Source organism: Leptinotarsa decemlineata, unplaced genomic scaffold (genome assembly GCF_025532065.1).
Source record: "Leptinotarsa decemlineata unplaced genomic scaffold, Ldec_3_MD MMD2_tig00000505_RagTag_RagTag, whole genome shotgun sequence".
NCBI classification, from domain to species: domain Eukaryota; kingdom Metazoa; phylum Arthropoda; class Insecta; order Coleoptera; family Chrysomelidae; genus Leptinotarsa; species Leptinotarsa decemlineata.
In genome coordinates this window covers 4972978-4994130 of record NW_027412549.1, presented here as the reverse complement: position 1 = coordinate 4994130, position 21153 = coordinate 4972978, and the positions used below count along the sequence as shown (strand labels likewise).

Sequence of the window (21153 nt, the reverse complement as noted above, 5' to 3'; positions counted from 1 at the left end):
ACTCAGCGTTTATCAGTGGCAAAAGTTAAAAGAATATCAAGAAAAATACAATTACTTTCCTAGTTACAGAAAACTTTTAGACGAGAAAAAGGAATGTTATCCAGAGGATGTCGAGGTAACTGAAAAGTCTGCTTCAGTCAAACTACAATCTCTTTTGGATCACACCGCGAATAGAATACTGGAATCCCCATCAATTGACCACCTTCAAGCCTATGTAGAGAAAGACATGTTATTGATTAGCAAATGGGGTATGGATGGATCTTCAGGATATAGCCAGTATCAACAAAACTTTACTGACAATACAGCAACTGATAGTAGCTTGTTCAGTATATCTATGGTTCCTTTAGTTCTTTCATGCAATAAAGAACAAGTATGGGAGAATCCAACACCATCATCAACCAGATATTGCAGACCAATCAAGTTTGAATATGCTAAGGAGACTGGAGAGTATACAAAGCAACAGGACGATCTCAGGAAAGAACAAATAAATAGTATACACGAAACGATTATCAACATAAGCGGATTACAATTCAAAGTAGAACATAAACTGGAGGAAACAATGGTTGATGGAAAAGTCTGTAATGCTTTATCTGATAACAAGTCTGCAGCAACGTGTTACATTTGCCACGCAAAGCCCAGTGAAATGAATCAGAATTGTTAAAAGGACACCCAATCAGGAAGCTTATAGATTTGGATTATCAACATTACATTGTAGAAGAAGATTTATGGAAACCCTACTGAACATTGCTTATCAAATCACTGTGCGCAAAGCAGAGGAAACAAAGAGAACTAAGCTCAGTGAAGATGAGAAGATTATTAGAGATCAAAGAAAAAAGGAAGTTCAACAAAATCTGAAAGATCAGCTCCAAATAACTGTTGATGTTGTGAAACAAGGAAGTGGAACAACTAATGATGGTAACACAGCATGGAAATTCTTTAGTGATCCTGAGAAAACCGCTCTGGCCACAGGAGTAGATACCGAACTTATAAGAAGGTTTTCTAGTATTCTTCAAGCTATAACTTCTGGATATAAGATAGACTGCGATAAGTTCTCGAAGTACGGAAAAGAAACTGCTGGTCTCTATGTAAAGAAATATTCGTGGCATTATATGCCACCAACTGTCCACAAGGTTCTTATTCATGGAGCTGAAATAATTCGTTCATTTTTGGTCCCCATTGGCCAACTATCAGAAGAAGCATTGGAAGCAGGAAACAAGGACTTCAGAAACACAAGGCTTTACCATGCGAGGAAAACATCAAGAAAAGACAATTGTGAAGACATATTACATTATCTGCTCGCCAATTCTGATCCCGCAATCACAAGTAGGAGAATACTGAAGGAGAAGAAACACCTGGAATTATCAGAGGAAGCAATGAACTTATTGGTAGATGACTGATAATTTGTAATTTTTCTGTAGAATGCAATAAAATAGGCCTGTGTTATAAAATAGTATCTTCAAAGTTTTTTTTTATTCTACATCTATTCTAGCACTCCACAAAAATGAGCATAACTCTCTTAAAACTGAAGCTATTGACTTCAAACTGGTATCAAATTAAACCTTTTATTGCCACCTTTCAAATAAGAAATGAAATAGATTTTGGTTTTATATAAAATTTCAGAGTTATTCAACAAATATCGAAAAATCATGAAAATTTGACGTTTATAATTCTTGTTCGGACCACCCTATAATTTATTTTAAAAACTAATTATAGGGTATTTATCAGAAATAAAAGAAGAATTAAAATAATTTTTTTTTAATTTTTCGAACAATTTTTTTTTATTTTTGATTTTTGTTGAAAATTTGACCCAACAATTTTTTTCGGTGTAAATTTTTTTTTCACTCATTCTGTTTGGGATTTCATTCTGACCAATCTGTAGAAGTTTCTCATCGATACAATTTAAATGGCAGTTTAGGCAATATGATTTCCAAAAAATTCAGGTTTCGCAACACTGTGTGACGGTTAATTTGCTTGTATCTTAATTGTTTACATCTAGATTGTGACAACCCAGAAAATTGTCTTCATTGCATATAAAATAAAAGGCTTATACCTGCCCTCAATTTAGATATTTTCGATGGCAAACACCTCGGAAAAATTGCAGACATTTTTCTTAAATAATTTTCCCTTATATTTTGTACATACATCGGACTGTAACTTTTTGATAGTTTTATTATTCAAAATTAACTTAACCTAGTCGATGCTGAAGAAAAGAGTTTCTCATCAAAAACTAATCTAACCTAAATCATAACCTAGCCTACGAAGTAGGAGAGGAAAGTTTATTATGAGAAACTTACTTGATACAACGTAACCAAGCCTGATGAAGTAAAAAGTTTTTCCTCAAAAACGAACCTAAGCAGTAAACATTTTAGGCGGAAAACTATCGGCCTATTGAAATTTGCTCTCCTCAGACATATTGGTTTGATGTTGAGTGTCCTATTAAAGCGTGAGCATATAAAGGGTCTTTCATTAAGCGCTTCCTAACTTTAAATTTAAATGAAACGAATTGTCCGAAAGACCTATTGATGCCATTATGTTGGAATATAACGTCATTCAAATGTCCGTCTAAGTTTTCATGACACTGGTGCATAATTCAGGCTAAATTTGACCGATGGAATGAGTTATGTTAGCTTTGAGGACTGCTTTGGTTTGTGGCATATTCGCATGTGCCTGCAACTTGAGAAACCCTCATAAGAAAAGTTCTAACGAGTTCAAATCGTACGATCCCGGTGGCTAGTTCACATCACCTCTGCGTGAGATGACCATGTCCTCAAATCGCCCATACAGAATATCCAGACATGAGCTGTGTGGCGCATAGCGCTGTCCTGTTGAAACCACATGTCGTTGGTGTCCAGATCATCCAACGCACTCCAAAAAAAGTTGGTAGTCATTGACCTAAAGTGCCTGCTGTTGATGAAGCACGATTTAGATGAAGCACTTGATAGAGGTAAGTCTTTGAACAGTTGGATAGTACTTTATCAAAGTCATCTAGAAGAATGTAGAATGTAGGAGTATTGTATGATACTGATACTTGCGGATATTCTTTTCGTTCATGAGGAATTGAAAGCATTTTTTAAGTAATTCAAAAAAACTAATTTATATAGTAGGATCAAATAATCAGTTTCGAAGAAGAAACTTTTCAATTTAAACGAAATTCCTATGTATTTGATAAAATCAATCAACCGTATGAATGTTTTTACCAACTAACAATATGGTGAGAGCCGAAATGCCTTTGTTGGTAACAAAAAGTTCAAAAAAGGACTGATAAGGAGTTAAAAACAAGTGTCGAAAAAAACGTCTGTGCATTTTTGCAAATAGTTGATTTTTCAAATGTAAGCTTTCACGGCAGGCGTCAATGTTTTGGTTAGTTTCCACGGACTTCCAAGGAGTTTATATTGTGGTCCACAAGTAGCAGCACGATCCAGAACCATTTAAACAAAGGCATAGTCCCTTCTCTTACTCAGGCACTCAATTTATGTTTTTCATAAGAAATGCTTTGTAATGTTACTCTTGTGTTTCATGTTTAGTAGGAGCATGAATTTATGCTACTATAAGGAAATTATATTTCATATATATAAATCTTTTTACTGTTGCTTGCAAATTTTTTTTACATCGTAAATGTGTTCTGCTATGATAACTACTAACTACTGCAAAAGATGAACAGTGGAATATCAATAGTCAGTTTATAAAAAATATAGAAAGTTTCTTGCGTTAAAAAATACATTGAAACAAGCGTTTGAAGGCGCGAACTAACATGACGTCATACTGTATCAATCCGGGCGCACGCATATGGTGTAGGCTGTGACTGCCGTTTACTAATTTACTACTTATTTAAGCAGCTGCAGCGAAACGCTTCTGTGTAAAATGTGATGAGGTCCTGTTTTTTTAACAGATTTGTATTATCAGGATGTATATTTTCGTGATTTGTGTTTAGCCTTGATTCGGCTTTGTTTGTGTGTTGTTGAATGTATAAATCTAACAAGGACTTTCAATTTCAAAGACGATGGAACACAAACAATATTACAAATATTGCATTGTGCCTTTGTGCACAAATACTTCCATTAAATCATCCAATACAATATTTATAAAAGTACCTGAAGATGATCGTAATCGTCGAACAAAATGGTTAAATGCATGCAGAAGGAATAAAAATTATATTTCACAGTAAAGATTTTCATGTATGTGAAAACCATTTTAATGTAAGTATTTACATTATTGAAAGGTCAAATTTAGTTGACTGGTTAATTATTATATAACTATAAATTATTTTTTAGTTGGGTATTTCAGTCAATATCTGCGGGCTAAGGAAACACTATTTTTTGTTATTCAAGATTTCGGAAATATATTTTTTCCTTTATCAAGAATATCTACAGATATTGACTGAAATACCCAACACAAAAATAATTTATAGTTATATATATATATATATATATATATATATATATATATATATATATATATATATTTTTGATTGATGCAACTAATTTTCCTTTATTTTGAGTATTTCAATATTAAATTCTACAAAAAAGATTTGAAGCTTTATATCTTCTATTAATTATCTGCGAGCGCTTTCGACAGTTGGTAGTACTGTCATCTTCTGACACTCCTCAAACTGCAGTTTGAGGAGAAAAGCACAAGTTAGGTCAAGAATATGAACCGCATCTGAAAGAAAAGACTTTGGCAAGATCTCAAAAAGAAAATCACAAAAATAGAACCGATGGTACCATCGTAGCAGTTTACGACTTGCAAGCTGTATTGCAAATTCCTAAAGGAAAAGTATCCTTATTCTTTTATAAATCCAGGATTAACTGCTTCAATTTTACGATCAGTGATTTAAGGGCAAAAAATGTCTTGTGTTACTTTTGGGATGAAACCGAAGGAAGGAGAGGAGCTGTTGAGATTGGGAGCTGTATACTTGACTATATTAAATCTCAGGCAGACCAGAATCCGAATAGAGAAATTGATATAATTTTCTATTCGGATAATTGTGGTGGTCAACAGAAAAATTTTTAATACGCGGCCACTCACAAAATGAAGGTGATAATGTGCATAGTGTATTTGAAGGTGATTGACAATGTTTCATGATAAATTTCACTAGTTCGGACTTCCATTGTCTACTATATAAAATGATATGAAATCCCTAAAATAACTAAAAAAGAAGAATTAAAAATGAGATAGCTGAAAATAATAATTATATTAACCAAAATAAACCTGAAATGAAATAATAGTGAAATAAAATACAAGTAAAAATAGAATAATTGAATAAATAAAAATAAATAAATGGAAAAAGAAAGAAAATAAAAATAAAAAGTGAAGAGATTACAAGTCACGTTAGTTCACGACGTTTCGATTGTTAGTATCTACAATCGTCTTCGGGTGACTGTCACCCGACGATACTGTTAGTATCTACAATCATCTTCGACGATTGTAGATACTAACAATCGAAACGTCGTGATTTAACGTGACTTGGAATCTCTTCACTTTTTTTTTTTTTTCTTTTTCCATTTCTTTATTTTTATTTATTCAATTGTTCTATTTTTACTTGTATTTTATTCCACTATTATTTCATTTCAGGTTCATTTTGGTTAATATAATTATTATTTTCAGCTATCTCATTTTTAATTCTTCTTTTTTAGTTGTTTCAGGGATTTCATATCATTTTATATAGTAGACAATGGAAGTCCGAACTAGTGAAATCCGTGCATAGTGTAATTGAAAAGCAGATCAAAAGATATTTGCAGTCCGGTCCCATCTACATACCAGAGCAGTATAAAACGTTGATTGTTACTGCAAAAAAGACAGGGAAACCTTACACAGTCGAAGAAATGACTCATGATAAGTTTTATGACGTCAAAGCTTTGCAAGAATCGTGGGGCACCAATTTCAGTATAGACGAGGAGAGAAGTCCGATCAAGTGGCATGACATTAAGATTCTTAAAGTTGAAAAAACACACCCTGAAGCGTTTTTCTACAAAACATCATTTCAAGAAAAAGCATATAGAAAAGCGTGTGTGCGAAAGCGGGTTCTCCGCGCAAGGGAAACCGGGACAGCCACAGATCTATCGTTGTTTTCAATTGGCTTAACACAGGCATACACAGGGAAAATTGCATTGTCGGATGCAAAAAGAAAAGACATAAAAGAATTGACAGTTAAAAACGTTATTCCGAAATCCTATTATGATGTTTATTATAAAGGCGTTCTGGGCGATAATAACTAATTGACTGTTGTATTCTTTTTATACTGTTTATTATTTTTTTGCCCACACAATTTGAGAAAATGTGATCTGAAAGTGCCAATATTATATTTTAGATATACAGTTAAAAAAATTATTATAGAGCAGAAAGTATATTTTTTATGTTCCAAGGTATAAGTTAATTTTATTTTGAGTATTTTTATAATTCGAGAATTATCATTAGTTAGTTTTCATATTATTATTGAATAAAAATTTGTTTGATTTGAATACTTGTATTATTTTCGCTAACTAATCTGCCAATATTGCCCTTTTGTTAGTCACAAGAGTTGCTCTAAGAGTTGGACTATAATAAACAATACAAAATACTATTATATTTTAAGTTCATGTTGCTACTTCAAAAGAGAGTTAACTCAAAACTAAATTCAACAAAACAGGTTCAACTCAAAATAATAAAAAAAATACACACACATTTATTAAGCAAAATGAAATAACTACAAAAATCAAATTTTTAGCCCTAATGTATGAATAAAATTTGAGAATCTTACAACATCTTTCCTGACCTTGCATTTAAAAAGAAGTATATCATTGAGAAAAATTTTACTGCGTACAGGGATACGGGAATAAGTTTTTCGTCTTTTCTAGAAAAATAGCTTTTTTGAGTTAATACCTGTTTAGATCTAGGTGTGCGATATTATACACAGAAGAATAATTGTCGATTGTAGGTGTGAAATTGAAGAGAATCAACAATAGGAAAACGTGACACTCATGGGACATTACTTCATTAGAATCCAATAAGAAAGACATCGATAAGACCTTATTGAATGTGTATTCAGTTGTGTCAACATAAAAGAAAGGTTTGATTGAACTAGAAGTCACTAAGCCACAATAAAATGGATCTTCAACGGACTGGATACTTTATGACTTTGATAGAACAGATATTAGCCAAAAGACGGCAAGAGCCTAACAAGCCTTTACAATCTGCTATATTTCTTATTAATCCAAAAAATGTTCGGAAAGGTTTGAAAAAATGAAAAGGGAAACATACTTTCCTGATACAGCTCCATGAGAATCAAGCCACCTTAAACAAATAACGATTATAAAAACTGTCCTTAGCGGATACCATTTGAGTGACTAGTCGTAGAATTGTTAAGCCAGGAGGCCATTAAAGGCCCAGAGTTGGGAGCAAAAAAGAAGTAAATAAATACACAGCAAGAAAAAATCAGTAAATAAAGGAAATTGGAGACTGTGATTACCCAAATAAAGAGAAAAATTTGGAGTAGCAACTCACATATTGAACCACGTCGCTATAATCGAGGCTAGTATGACCAGTCCGCAATATGTGGAAACCTATGATTAGTCTGTAGAACACCGAACTAGAAAATTGTGCAATCCGAAAAGAAAGAAAGCTCTTACACCAGAAAACGTCAAAGAAATTTGTCAAAAAAACACACATTCTCAAAAGAGGCGTATTCGAAAGTATTTTTGCTTGTTTTGGAAACGGAGAAGAACTTTTTCCGAGATGTCAACCGTATCAAAAAAACTAAGTATTAAAAATGTATGTATAAAAGTATATAAAAATTTAAAATATTGTAACGAACAATATATCTATATGTGTATATATGTGGAATTAGTAAATACGACAAGTTACTGACTATCTGATTTGAGATTCAAATTGCGTAGTACTCATAACTTTTCAATTAGCCCTTTATTGCACTTGAGCAGCTCTTTTGTTATTCGATATTTATTTGTTTCATAGATTGTGGAAAGTTACAAACCTAAGAAACCTCAAGAATCTATGAGATTTTGTTTTAAATCTATGTGCCTGTGTCAGGCTTCTATGTTTATCCTTTCACCAATATTCAAATCAATCTGTATTTCCATAAGCTTTCACAGAACCGTGTCCTCAGCCTTCAACAATGTTCTATTATGCCAGAATAGCGGTTTGGATTTTGTGTTCCTTTTAAATCTGAAATTTAAATTAATAAGAGTTTACAATTTTACAAATGTGCATTGGAACATGTTAATAAAAAGATTATATTTGGAGTCCTACCTACTCAAATTCTCATCATCAGATTCATTTTCATTTTTTTCAATGAAGTTGGCTGGTGAACTAACCAATCAATGAGCTCTAATTATTTGTGATCGACCCCTACGGAGCAATTAAGTTTGGATAACTCTAATCCAGAATAATAATTGTCTCATTCGAAAAGGCATAACCCAGCGAAATGGGGGTATGAAAATTGGTGTAAGTTATGCCAGTAGAATAAGGATTATATTGAACAAAGCAATTTTCTGCTGGGACAATTATTTAAGGCGAATGTGTGAGAACGGAAGAGTAAACTGATCAGCTTGGGCTATAGCTATGGCCTGCTTGATAACATAAGCAGGTTGATTATCATCATTATCACGAATTTAAAGTTTCAACTTCGATTCATTCTGACAAGGAGTGATGCTTTTCCATTTACACTGTCAAAAACCCACTGCTGAAAATTCTGTTGAAATCTGTTTCTTCGTTAACCAGTTGTCTCATCTAACAAACGACAACCCTCAGAAGTCGAATCTTGTATGACCTAAGAATTAATAGGGACTCAATTTTCAATGTGCTATTTTTATCAATATTAAATATCTGTCAAAAACGGACTTCCTCTCTATCAGCTGTCCCACTACGAACAAAAAACCCTCAAGTGTCGAAACTTGTACGAACTGAATATTAACTAGGTTTTACCATTCAGCGTGCAATGCGGTTGTGTATACTTTGAAATGAACTGTATTTCCACTAAAGGTTTGCCAATAATATGATGTGTGGTTCACTCGTCGTTTTCATCAAAAATTGATCTCACAACATGACTTTCTATCTCCAAAAACGGGGGTACATATATAAAAAAATCTGAATTCAAGATCCAAGACAAATCTTCAACAAACAAATCAAGAATTTTAATGATTGCCGACTGCATTGCCAGGAAGTCATAGGTTTAACCTTGTTGAAAGAAGACTATGGAATGGTTGTGGGGTTGAAACTAGTTGTCTTCAAAGGTGATATTGATAGGTTTCAAAATAAGGCTAATCATATCGCATACATGTCTGTGGGCAATTGGAATTCTGTATTTTTTGCGATCTTTCTTGAGTGACTCTTGTAGAGCCTGGAATGTGATATATACTCATACATACATATGATATAAAACAATTCCGAAGTAGAGTGGAGACGAATCAGTTACAACCAAAACTGTATGACAGACATGATAGTAGACTAAGAGAACTCTTCATTGAACAAAAAATATTGTCCCAAATAGATAATGTTTGTTAGGAGGATGAAAGGAGGATGGAAAAGAAAGATGTATAGAAAAAAAAAGTACAATTTAAAGCACACAAATGTTTGGATGCTCAATTCGATCCAAAATCATCAAGATAATTAGTCCCATAACAATTCCAGTGATTCCAGAGTAATGTGACCAACTTATTCCAAGAAGATCCACAAAAATGATGGTTCATTCGAGTGAATCAAATATCAAACAACAAAAATATCAAAGAAATATTGGGACTACGAAAATTTTTGATCAATGTTTCATTCAGCTCTCGTGCTAGGAATCACACGTTGAAAGGTGAAACCTTCAATTCTTAACTCGTACAACTTTCGACTACTGAGGGTAGTTGGCGACAGCTTATTACCAAAAAAGCACATTTTTTTCGAAGACTCATTTTGGATTCATTTTGATTTGTTGAAAAAATGCGTAGTCAGTTCATGAAATCTCTTCAATAGTTTCATGACTTGTCATAATAATTTAGTGATTTTGATGAAAACATTTTAAGTGGTCGGCAGAATAAAACTCTAGATATCATTTTCGATACTGTTGTTCGAGTTAGGGGTGTGCAATTCGAAGAATCAACGTAGAATTGAAAATTTTCAATGGATCATAGTATTCATGGACAAAAAAACAAATTTGTATCGACTTTGCTCATTGCATTACATTGGGAGAGGGAGTAACGACCCTCCTCAAGTAACTTCGTCCTGGATGGTAATGATTTAACATCCACGTAGTAGTAATATTTCAAATGGTTTCCTCAAACGTAGTGAAGTAGTTTCTACACAATCTCTTATTTCAGTGAAGCAGTCCAAACCTGTTCAAATGACGTCTAAGATTTCCAAGAAGTTAGTATAATATTTAGCGTCGCAAAATGCATCTTCAAAATAGTTAATTGTGATGAAACTGTTTTACTCACATTGTGCCTTACTAGTGGATGAGTCATCGATTATTTTATCATTAAATGGGGATCTTTTTGAGGTTTAATTTTTCCTTGAATCGAATTTAATAATCATCAAGAAACCTATCAATTAACAAATTGATAATTTTCAAAAGAAGGTATAGTAGGAACTGTATCGGTAGTTTCGTAGGAAAACTTCTGTTCTTGCTTGAATTTAGGGCTTGAACAGAAAAAAATTACTTTCGGATCCTGAGGATGAATTAAATATATTCATATATTCGAAACGTCGAGTCTATTGTTTTTTCTGTACCCTTTGAGATCTTGACTGGAAGAGGAAATCAAGAAAAAATTGCTGAAAATACCAGTACACAGTTGACCAGTTTACTAACTTTAGATGTATCGAAAGAGAATAGAGGCATAGAAAGTGGTTACAGTAAATTGAAGTAATCGTCGTTTTGGCGAGCGGAATTGTTATGGATGGTGATCAGACTAACCGTAATAGCTGCCATGTATCTCTTTTCGAGGATGTATTTTCTTCAGCTTCGGCACAATTGTCGGTTCTTGATGAGTGTGCGTGGGTTTCATTTGGGTGAGGGTTAATAACAGTGATTTACGATATATACCATGTGAAATGAGAATATACTGACCCGATAGTTTTCATATATGTCTGGAAGACTAGAGTGCATTGAAAACAATAACCATCAGTTAAAAAAATTACTTTGAATTCATAATAACTCAGATATATATTCGCCTAATTCAAAATGATGTGGTAGAAAAATTGTTTTCGAGTTGGTCTTGATCTATGCTTCCACATGAAAACCCTATGCATTTGTAGTTACGTCGGAAAAAAATCATTGTTATGGAAATTATCTAAATTTTGAATTGAAAACATTTTTTTTAAAAAAACGAAACATTTTTGGTGGAAACTTTAATGATGAACATTGTATCATTTTTTCAATAATTGTCAAATTATATAACAGTGACTCCCGTGTTGGTCGCTGGTTCAAGCCCCAACCTGAACGATCGATTTTCGCTTGGTATCTTCCAATCCGTGTTAGGAATCACACGTTAAAAGGTAAGACCTCGTTAGTCCTTAGCTCGCATAAGTTTCGACTTCTGAGGGTTGTCGTTCAGTTTTTAAAACAGATCAGGTTTTGAATGCCATATAGCTATTTGAAAAACTACGTCTATGAAAAAAGCAAGCAATTTTTTATAGAGAATTTCTTAATAATACGATATCATATTATATTTATGAGAGAGTTCCAAAAACATTCAGATATTTTGAAACTTCAACATCGAATTTCCCCACAGAATATTCTTTATTTGGTTATATACACTGAATTCTTCAAAAAAAAATTATACCCATTCTTTCTGGATTAAATTTTTCAGAAATGCCGTGACGAAGAGATATATCAAAATATTCAAAATGAGATATCTCTACTTGGGAATTAACTGAAATTGAATGTTGTCCACGAAAGACAATAAAATAGAACTTTTAATGGTCTGCATAGTCACTGCGCTAGTATTCAATTAGAAGGATGTGGTCCAGTGAATTATTGCCCTAAATTCCAAGATTTTTTCATCGTCTAGATGGGAAGTGTGCACATTCACAAATGAAAACCGCTTTTCAGAACTTAATTGGATTCCAAAGATGATCATGATATCAATGAAATTGAAAAAGTAACTATGCTGGCTGTGATTATATTTCTTCAACTGTATCACTACATATTATTGAACAAAGTCGTTTCCCGCCCTCTGTCCCTATGTATGCTTAGATCTCTAAAACTATGCAACGGATTTTGATGCGGGTTTTTTGTTAGAGTGATTCAAGCAGAAGGTTTACATGTATACATATAACATGCATAATATAGCAGAGAAACACTGACAATTTTAGAGGTTTCTAATGTGATGAGCCTACATTGCAAACGCTGACTGAACCCACTGAGAGGAAATACTGGAACCCTGAAACTATGATGTTATGTGGTTCAGAATAATATCACAGAGAATAACGAAATTCATTTGTTGCGATTATCGATCACCTAGCGATACACAATATAGGGCACTGTTCTCTTCAATTGCAAACACCATTGACTTTCTGCAAATTAATTATCCCAGTGCCGAAATTTTTATATTCGGTGACTTCAATGTCTACAATATCGAATAGCTCAAATTTTCAAATATCAATGACGAACAAGGTCGCGAAGCAGCGAACTTACTCGGATTATAAATGAACTAAACAGGATTCTTGACCGTGATGGATAATATGCTAGTTACCTGGATCTATACCTAACAACCAATCCAGAAATTTACACAGTCAATGTAAGGTCTCCATCGGGACCGTCTAACCACAAACTCATTTCAGTGTTGGATGAATCAGCGATGAATGCTGGAAAACTAAACCGCGCAGAGTTCGGCATTACAGATCAATTGAATGGAAGGGTCTTCAAGACCATTTTCGAAATTTCACCTTCGAAGTTTCAGCTCTAAAGATCCATCAACTTGTGCTTCTGAATTTACGGAAGGTATTCTCATCATCATCTATGGGTGCATATATTCCTTTTTCAATGAATCGACTTTCTAACGGTAAACCTATATTCAACAAAAAAAGCGAGCAAGCTGTCGTCATCATAAATCTCGCCTACCGGCGCAAAAATCCCAGTGCCGAAAACCGAACTAGGTTTGTTAATGCTCGCAACAGCTGCAACCTTAGTATACATGTTGAATCAGAACTTTGCAAAATCCACAATTCCACCACTAACACAAGCGGATGGTTCAGTTGTAACAACAGCCATAGAAAAAGCAAATCTATTGGCTGAACAATTTGCGTCCCACTCCACCGTCGATTTTCTGGGAAAGGCACTACCCACTAATCCACGATGCCGGAAATTTCTTTTCGACAGAGTCTGTCTAGTCAGGAGAATTTTGAAAGAGCTCAATATCCAAGGCGTCTGGCCCTGATGAAATGTCTGATGACAGGCAAAAATCTTCCAAATAACAATTGATCAGTCGCTTTGCTATCAGTGATATTAAAAACATAGAGAAATTTGTAAACCATCATATTCTCAAATATTTGAAAGGCTTCAACATCTTGAGCGATCATCAATATGGCTTCCGGAAACAAAGATCAACAGGCGACCTTCTATTGGAATAACGCAATCGAGAAACATGGAGAATCAAGATCTGTTTTGAGCTTGATACTTCTAAGGCCTTTGATCGTGTGTAGCATGAGGGTTTGCCTGGCCAAATTTCGATGCTATGGCTTGTCGGATCATTTTTGTGTATGGTTCTTCTGCTTCCTGAAAGAACTTTTACTGCAAGTGGTTGTCTTGTCATTCCATTTGGATTCCAGGACATCGGCTACGGAGGCAAATCTTCACCGGTGGCAGGAGAATGGGAATGTAGAAGTGATTCCGAATTGGAGTGAAAGTAACCAGGTTTAATTTAATGACATAAAAACCAAGGCATCGGTTTTCTCCAAGAAGATAAATGTCCCCGAACCGGATATAATAAAGTTAGGTCGCTTTGATAAGTTTGTTGGGAGTTAAAATGGAGACCAATATGTCTTGGCACATTCATGTCGCTGGAATTGCAGAAGCTGCTTCTCAAAAGCCTGGAACAGTGTTCCGAACCAGAAAATTGTACACACCTCAGCAACTTTTGATGCTTCATAAAGCTCAGATCAGACTTTTATTGGAGTATTGTTCACATGTATGGAGTTTTGTCTCCAAACATACCCTGAAGTTGCTGGATTCTATCCAGAAAAGAGCCATCCGCTTGATTGGAGATGCGAAAATCATGTACAACCTTGATAGCCTGAAACATCGAAGACGTGTTTGAGATTTGTCTCTCTTCTATAGATACTTTCACGGGAAGTGTTCAAGTGACTTGGCACATTTGATTCCACCAAGAACGGTACATAATAGAAATACGCGACAGACTGTCACTGCTCATCGTTGTGAGGTTCAACTCAGTACATCTCAAACTTCACTGTTTATGAACTGTTTCATCTGGAGACCTGCTTTTATATATAATAACTTCCTGAGAACGTTTTTCCAAATGTATTTAATCTCGAGTGATTCAAATCCAATGTGAATCGCTACTTTTGCACAGGTACTGCTCTGAGAGTGCCTCAAGAATTTTCCTGCTATGCATGTGTTCTGTCCATAAAAAAAATATGCCTTTGATAGATCAATATGGCCCTTTACAGCATGTGATTTGAATGAATATATTGGAAGATATTACAGATTTAAAATGCAGGGGCATAGCGGTTGCGGCGGTACTGGCCGGGGTGCTGGGGGCGCGTACCTATAAATAGCGCACCAAAGGCAACGCTTTGCCCTATAGCACTTTATAATTAGCAGCGATCACACGCGAGCGGAACCGGGGCAAATCAAAGTTGAATTATCAACTAGACTGGATTACAGCAAAAATATATTTAGAGATTTTTTGAAAATATCTCAAATTTTTTTATCTCAAGATATTCAGAATCTCTGGAATTCTATTGTATTTTTTCTGTTGATGATAGGAAGTAAAAATATTGGGAATATGATAGAAGTGTTGGAATTATCACCATCACCACCATCACCAAAAGTACTTTATTTCATAAAAAAACTGCGGTTTCAATATTACAGAGATTTTTTTTGTAGGTTATTGTTGATGCTAAACAACTGCTTCACAATTACCTTTAGATTGCCATGACGCGCAGGCCTTGATTAATTTTTTTGGACACTTCACGTGATTTTGAGAGAAATAAAAACAGTTTTGTTCATGGTTATTGGTAATTTTTTTATACAACTTTTGATAGACATATTTGCATATATTGGCATATTTTGAGCGCATTGGATACTGATGCGCTCAAGATTCTTCGTGTAATTATTTTTTTTACGCTCCTTCCATGGATAAAGAGTTGACCATCATATAACGATATAACCTTTTTTTCTCTCTACTATCCAATCAGGATAGTAGAGAGAAGATTATTATGATCAGTAAAATTAAAATTTTACTGATCATAATAATTTACACACTATATCAATATCAAGCGGATTTCAAAATGATGATTGCTTTAATTTTGTTTTCTCAGAAAAGAGAGGAGTTGTTGCAAAATTTAGAAAATATTTTGTAAATAAGTATTTTCCATACCAATTTTATAAGCTTATCCTGAAAACATTTCATGAAATTCCTGTCGAAATCCCTAGCGTTTTTTTTGTCAGGAAGACAAATGAAATTAAGTTCTCTAGCATCACTGTCCTGAAGCAGTGTGAGGAGACGATAAAGCCAGGGTCTGTCAATAAGTGCTGGTCCCCTTCAAATCAACACCCTCCGGCTCTTCGAAGGTTATAAGACTTATCTCAAAAGTGCATCCCCGAAAAGACTGATGGAATTCAAATAAAGAGGGACAAGGTAGGGTGCATAGAACAAGATCTGATGTAACCGTATTGATGTTCTTTTACTGCAAGTTTCTGAAATGGAAGGGCGTGTAAAGCACGACTTGAGAGATTCAATTTGGGAGCTTTAACGAGGAAACCAACTGAAAGCGCATGGAAAAAATGTTTCGTAGTTCTGATGCAATGTTAAACTACTTTGTGGGATTGTTCATACTGCATTATTGATGAACATGTTGATTGAATCGGTAAAAACTGCTGAGGCATTAAACATTTCCCTTGATGGGGATCTAATTTGCGATAATTTGAAGTTGAAATATTCATCAAGTAGAACAAGCAGATATTTTCTTGTTCATACAAGATATTTGAAATCGAAGTTGGACCTTGTGATGCACTGTTTGGTGTAGTAATTAATATTGAGAGTGTAGAAATAAGTAAACATAATAATATTATGAATAACGATGGTGGACCAATACCTGATAGTATACTATATAGCTTGTTGAAATAACATTTCTGTTGAAAAAAAAATATCTGTTTTTCCATTAATCAGTTGCCGCCCACATACGAACGACAACTCTCAGAAGTTGAGAAACTTGTGCGAGCTAAGGACTAGGTCTTACACTGTTGGAAAAAATTTGTTAATTTCAACAATATTGAATTTTGTTACAAAGAAGTTGCTGAAATTACCAAAAATTTCTGTTGAATCATCTACTCAAATATTCCTGGTATTTGTTGAATCTATTAGTTGAGAATCTTCACAAAATATTTTGTCAATTTGTGAACTGTTTTGTTAAATTCTCAATATTATGTTCGTTCTTTGAGCTATTGTTGACGTTACCATGAAATTATGGCAAATATTCCAAGACCAATTGTCAAATTGCTAAGAAAGTCCGGTCACTTGAACAATTTTTCAAAATTACATCCCGCAATGAACTGGTGTTGGTGTTACAACAATATTATGTCAAATGTTAAATTATTCGTTGTCAAACTCAGAATATATTTTGGGAATTCAACGAGTCTTTTGAAATTGTGTTTTTCAATAAGTTGTTGTTGACGTGACAATGGTTTTATAGCAAATAATCTCATTAGCTTTTGTTAAGCTCACAATATATTTGCTAATTCAACAATATTCTTAAAACTTCTTTCGTAAAATGACTTGCTGTTATTGTCACAATAATATTGTAAAAAATATTTAAATTCAGAAAATATTTTGGTTTTTCAATTAGTGTCTTGAAATTATAGTCAATGAGCTTTGGTGACACTACAACAATATTTTGGCAAATATTCGATGATCAATTGCCAAATTCACACTATATTTTGTGAAATCAACTGGTCACATAAAATTGTATTCGTCGATGATTTGTTGTTGATGTTATGATAATTGTATACCAAATCTGTTTTAAAAAAAATCTGTTTTTCCGTTAACCAGCTGTCGCACCCCTACGAACGACAACCCTCAGAAGTCGAAACTTGTGAGAGCTAAGGATTAACGAAGTCTTACCTTTTAACGTGTGATTCCTAACACAATACCAGAGATATTAGGGAATAAATTATTTTCTTGTACAATTTCAACATCCTGTATCTCAGAAATAAAGGGATTGCGGACCTATGTTCATATGAAGAATTTTTCTTAAAAACATTCAAGGGTTATACCCCTTCAAGATCAGCTTTCAATAATGAAACATAGTTTCATTATTAGTTACCAAATTTCAAATACTCTAGTTTTTATACCATGGTGTTTGTCAGTGTGCTTGGGAATCTATATAGTACATAAAGTCAGCAAGTACCATATCGAATTGAAGGGAACTGAATGACAAAAAGTTAGACCAGCAGTGCAACTGTTCTCTAATTCTGTTTCGAAGGCAGTTTCATATTGTGGAAGAAACGGATTAATGCCATCAGAGTTACCCTGGGAACAAGTATTAGACTTCGTTCAGCTCATTAACAGATGGTTTGACGTTATGAATTCGAAAACGAAAATAAGGGCTAACGAACCATCTAAAAACGCATTTGGTATAAAATTAGAGGATCAGAAAAAAGTACTAGAAAAAACTTCCAATGTGATTAAAATACTACGAGTGGGAAAACATTAATCCTTGATTCAGTTTCAGAAAGGTATACTTTTGAGTAATAGATCAATTGTTGAGCTCTTCCTTTGTCTTCAGAAGAGGTACTCTGATGTCCAATATATTCTTACTACGCGACTGAATCAGGATAGTCTGGAAAACTTCTTTTCTTTCATGAGAGGGATGGGGTCATCTAATGATCATCCAAATCTTCTGGATTTGGTTCATTTTGGAAAAACACTCAGCATCAATTTTCACTGAGAACAGGAATACCGAAGGAACCGGAGAGCAATGTTTAACTTAACCTCTAGAACAAACATCAGAACATCCTGAGTTTGAAGAGTTAAACTGCATTACTGCTGATATGTTTGGGAATATATCAACGGGAGCGGAATGTCTGGAAAACTCCCGGAAATTCCAAGATGAAGAAAATTTGATTCCATATTCCTTTATAAATCCATGTTATGAAAAATGTCACACTGATGGACCAGATATGTCGCAAGAGGCGTTGGAGTTACTCGGATTGAAAGAAAAAATAAACAATGACTCATTAACTTATATAGCGGGTTATGTGGCTCATAAATTCAAGAAAAAATATAATTTGGGAACGGAAGTTCTTCCAGCTTCTTCCAAAGATTTGGATTGGTTGCAATTCATATCAAGGGGAGGTCTTCTAAGACCCAATAACTCATTCCTTCAAGCAGCACAAATAATGGAAACCGAATTTCAGAAAATGCATGGAAATACATTATCCAGAGAGAAAGGTATCTTCAAAACTTTAACGCAAAGAACCATAGAAAAGATAGAAAACCCAATACCATACGATGCATTACATTGTTTGTGCAGAACAAGGACCTATATAAGATTGCGGGAGATTAATGAACAAATAAGTTTCCATAATTTGAAAAACAGGATGGAAAAAAAATAATAAGTTCGTAAATCAACGAAAGAAAACTCGATGAATTACCAAAATAGCTTCTATCCCATTTTGTAGCTCGTTGTCATATGTCTTGTTACTTCAAATAATTAGAATATGGAATATATGTGCAATTTATCTCTTTTGAAAACAAAAGTACTTTAAAAAATATGTATTTTATTACCTAGCCGATTGAATTTGTCAAAAATATTGTCAAAAGTCGGAAATATCATCACAGTATGTATCACCCTCGGTTTCATCAATAGGGTGAGAAAAAGACTCATAATTTTAGTATTCAGTAGACTCAGGAAACAAATATACCTTCTTCTGAAAAAATCAACATGTATGTATTTATGCATCAAGACTAATAATTCCATTTTCATGCAAAAATGCCTGGAGATATTCGACCGAATCTCATTCTCCTTCTGATGAATTGTGCGTTGTTCGGCTCCGTGCTTCGCAGTGACGTCACAAGTCAGGACAGAGCGGACAGAGAGATGCGCGTCGGCATACCGTTATGAGTGTATCGTGGTTAAAACACTTAATATTTTTTGATAATGTAAAATTGAGGTTGATCGGAAAATTTCGCTAACGTTCGTTGCCACCTGCAAGAATCGCTGAGTCCTAAGATAATAAAAATTCATTGTAGTTTCAAGTTCTATATTTACGACATCTCGATTCGTAGATATTATTCACACAAATCAGTAAGATATTTTTTGAAAGAGTGAGGCAAGTGTTCAGTGGTGAGTCTAGTTTGGAGTTATAATATTTACAAATTGTTGAGCAGCTTTGAAGTCGTGTGCTAGATCGTTTGCAAGGTTAGCCGCAATAAAATGGACGTATGTACCTTTTTTAAATATTATACATGTATGCCAATATACCTACAAATAATATAAATTTATAATTCATGACATTAAAAATAAAATAAATACAACAATAAAAATTAATTGGCGCTCCGGGGCGACTTCATTGATTCCAGTAGCGCATTTGCTTTTTCAGCTGCAGGAAAACCCGAAAAACCTGCAGCACCACACCATCTGAAGATCTTGATCTAACAATGTCCTCTCTCTCATGAAACAAAATGTAGGGTGTCTCCAGAGGCTCCAATAAATTCAACAAATTGTAAAAACATTATATTGCAGACTATTCATCATGTTATGTTTTGCATGTATCTATGAAAAAATAGAATATTTATCAATTGTACTGTTGAAAAAGTAATTTCTGTAATATTGTGTAATATACGTTCTGAACAAATTTGTATTATGTATTTCTCGTCTCATTGCAGATTTCAAAAAATGAATTTCACCTAATAACGACCATAGAAGAAAATATATTTCTTAAAAAATATCCAGGAATTATTTGACACTTATCGAAAGACAGTTATACAAATGGGACCTTGATCATTGATAATGAGAATTGTGAGTACATATTCATATTCAGCTGTCAGATGTAGGTATATTCAATTTTTTTATCCATTTCGAGCTTTTTCTGTGCTTATTTTTAACAAATCTTAGTATTGAACATTAATTTTTCTACAGATTGGGACAGAAGCACCAGAAGCCTTTTGATTTTGGCTGAGCTCCTGCCACCAACTCCTGTTGGAAGGAAACTAGCAGAAAATAGAAACCGCAGTGGAAAAACTATTGAAATTTCAACATTCGGAGGTACCAATTCAGGATATATTTTGAAGAAAACCATTTTTACAACCATTTATGCGTGCTGTATAAATGAATGAAGGAAATATTGTCGATTAATTTGTGGATGAAACAATAGGTACTTGAGGGATTCGACTGTCTTTTCAAATGACATTTTGTATTTGACATTAATTTTAACCAAGCTCTGGACCATTTTTCCAATTTCATGAGTGATTTTTTTTTATGAAATACTCAACAAAATTCAAGTAGGATTAGGTAATTGAGGACGAAATTAACTTCTTAAAAGTAGATTCAACACTCAATTCACCAAAATAATTTCATAATACTTTTGTTTTTGTGAAATATTTTACTCTTGTCCCAAAATATCAAATCATTATGGAGGAGTGATATTGAACATTCAGTGTCAAACAGAAGTTTATCTATTTTGGAAAAATTATAGCAGATAGCATTGAAGATGGAATTTCTCCTGAAAAAAATTATTTTTATATTTTTGAAAATTGTAAAATTTATGAAATAAATTTGATAATTTTAAATGACATTGTTTTATTTATGTTCAATTGAACAGTATTATTCAATATTTCTAAAATTCAACAATTTGTTTACATCATTTCATAAGTTCATATATAACTGAACGACGTTATGTAATACTTCAACAAGAAATTTTTGAAGATTTAACAATATTTTGTTCACATTACAACGCAATATTTGGTGTGATCCATAAATATTATTTGATTTATCAACAAG

At 33.7% G+C, this 21153-nt stretch overlaps 1 long non-coding RNA gene across 1 annotated transcript; it reads left to right on the top strand.

Annotated features, from left to right (window-relative positions):
- The first annotated feature begins 19184 nt into the window (after positions 1-19184).
- Positions 19185-20922, top strand: LOC141481727 (uncharacterized). The gene is made up of 3 exons (XR_012465130.1): positions 19185-19593; positions 20040-20172; positions 20293-20922. It is a non-coding gene; the product is annotated as an uncharacterized lncRNA (long non-coding RNA).
- The last annotated feature ends 231 nt before the right edge of the window (positions 20923-21153 follow it).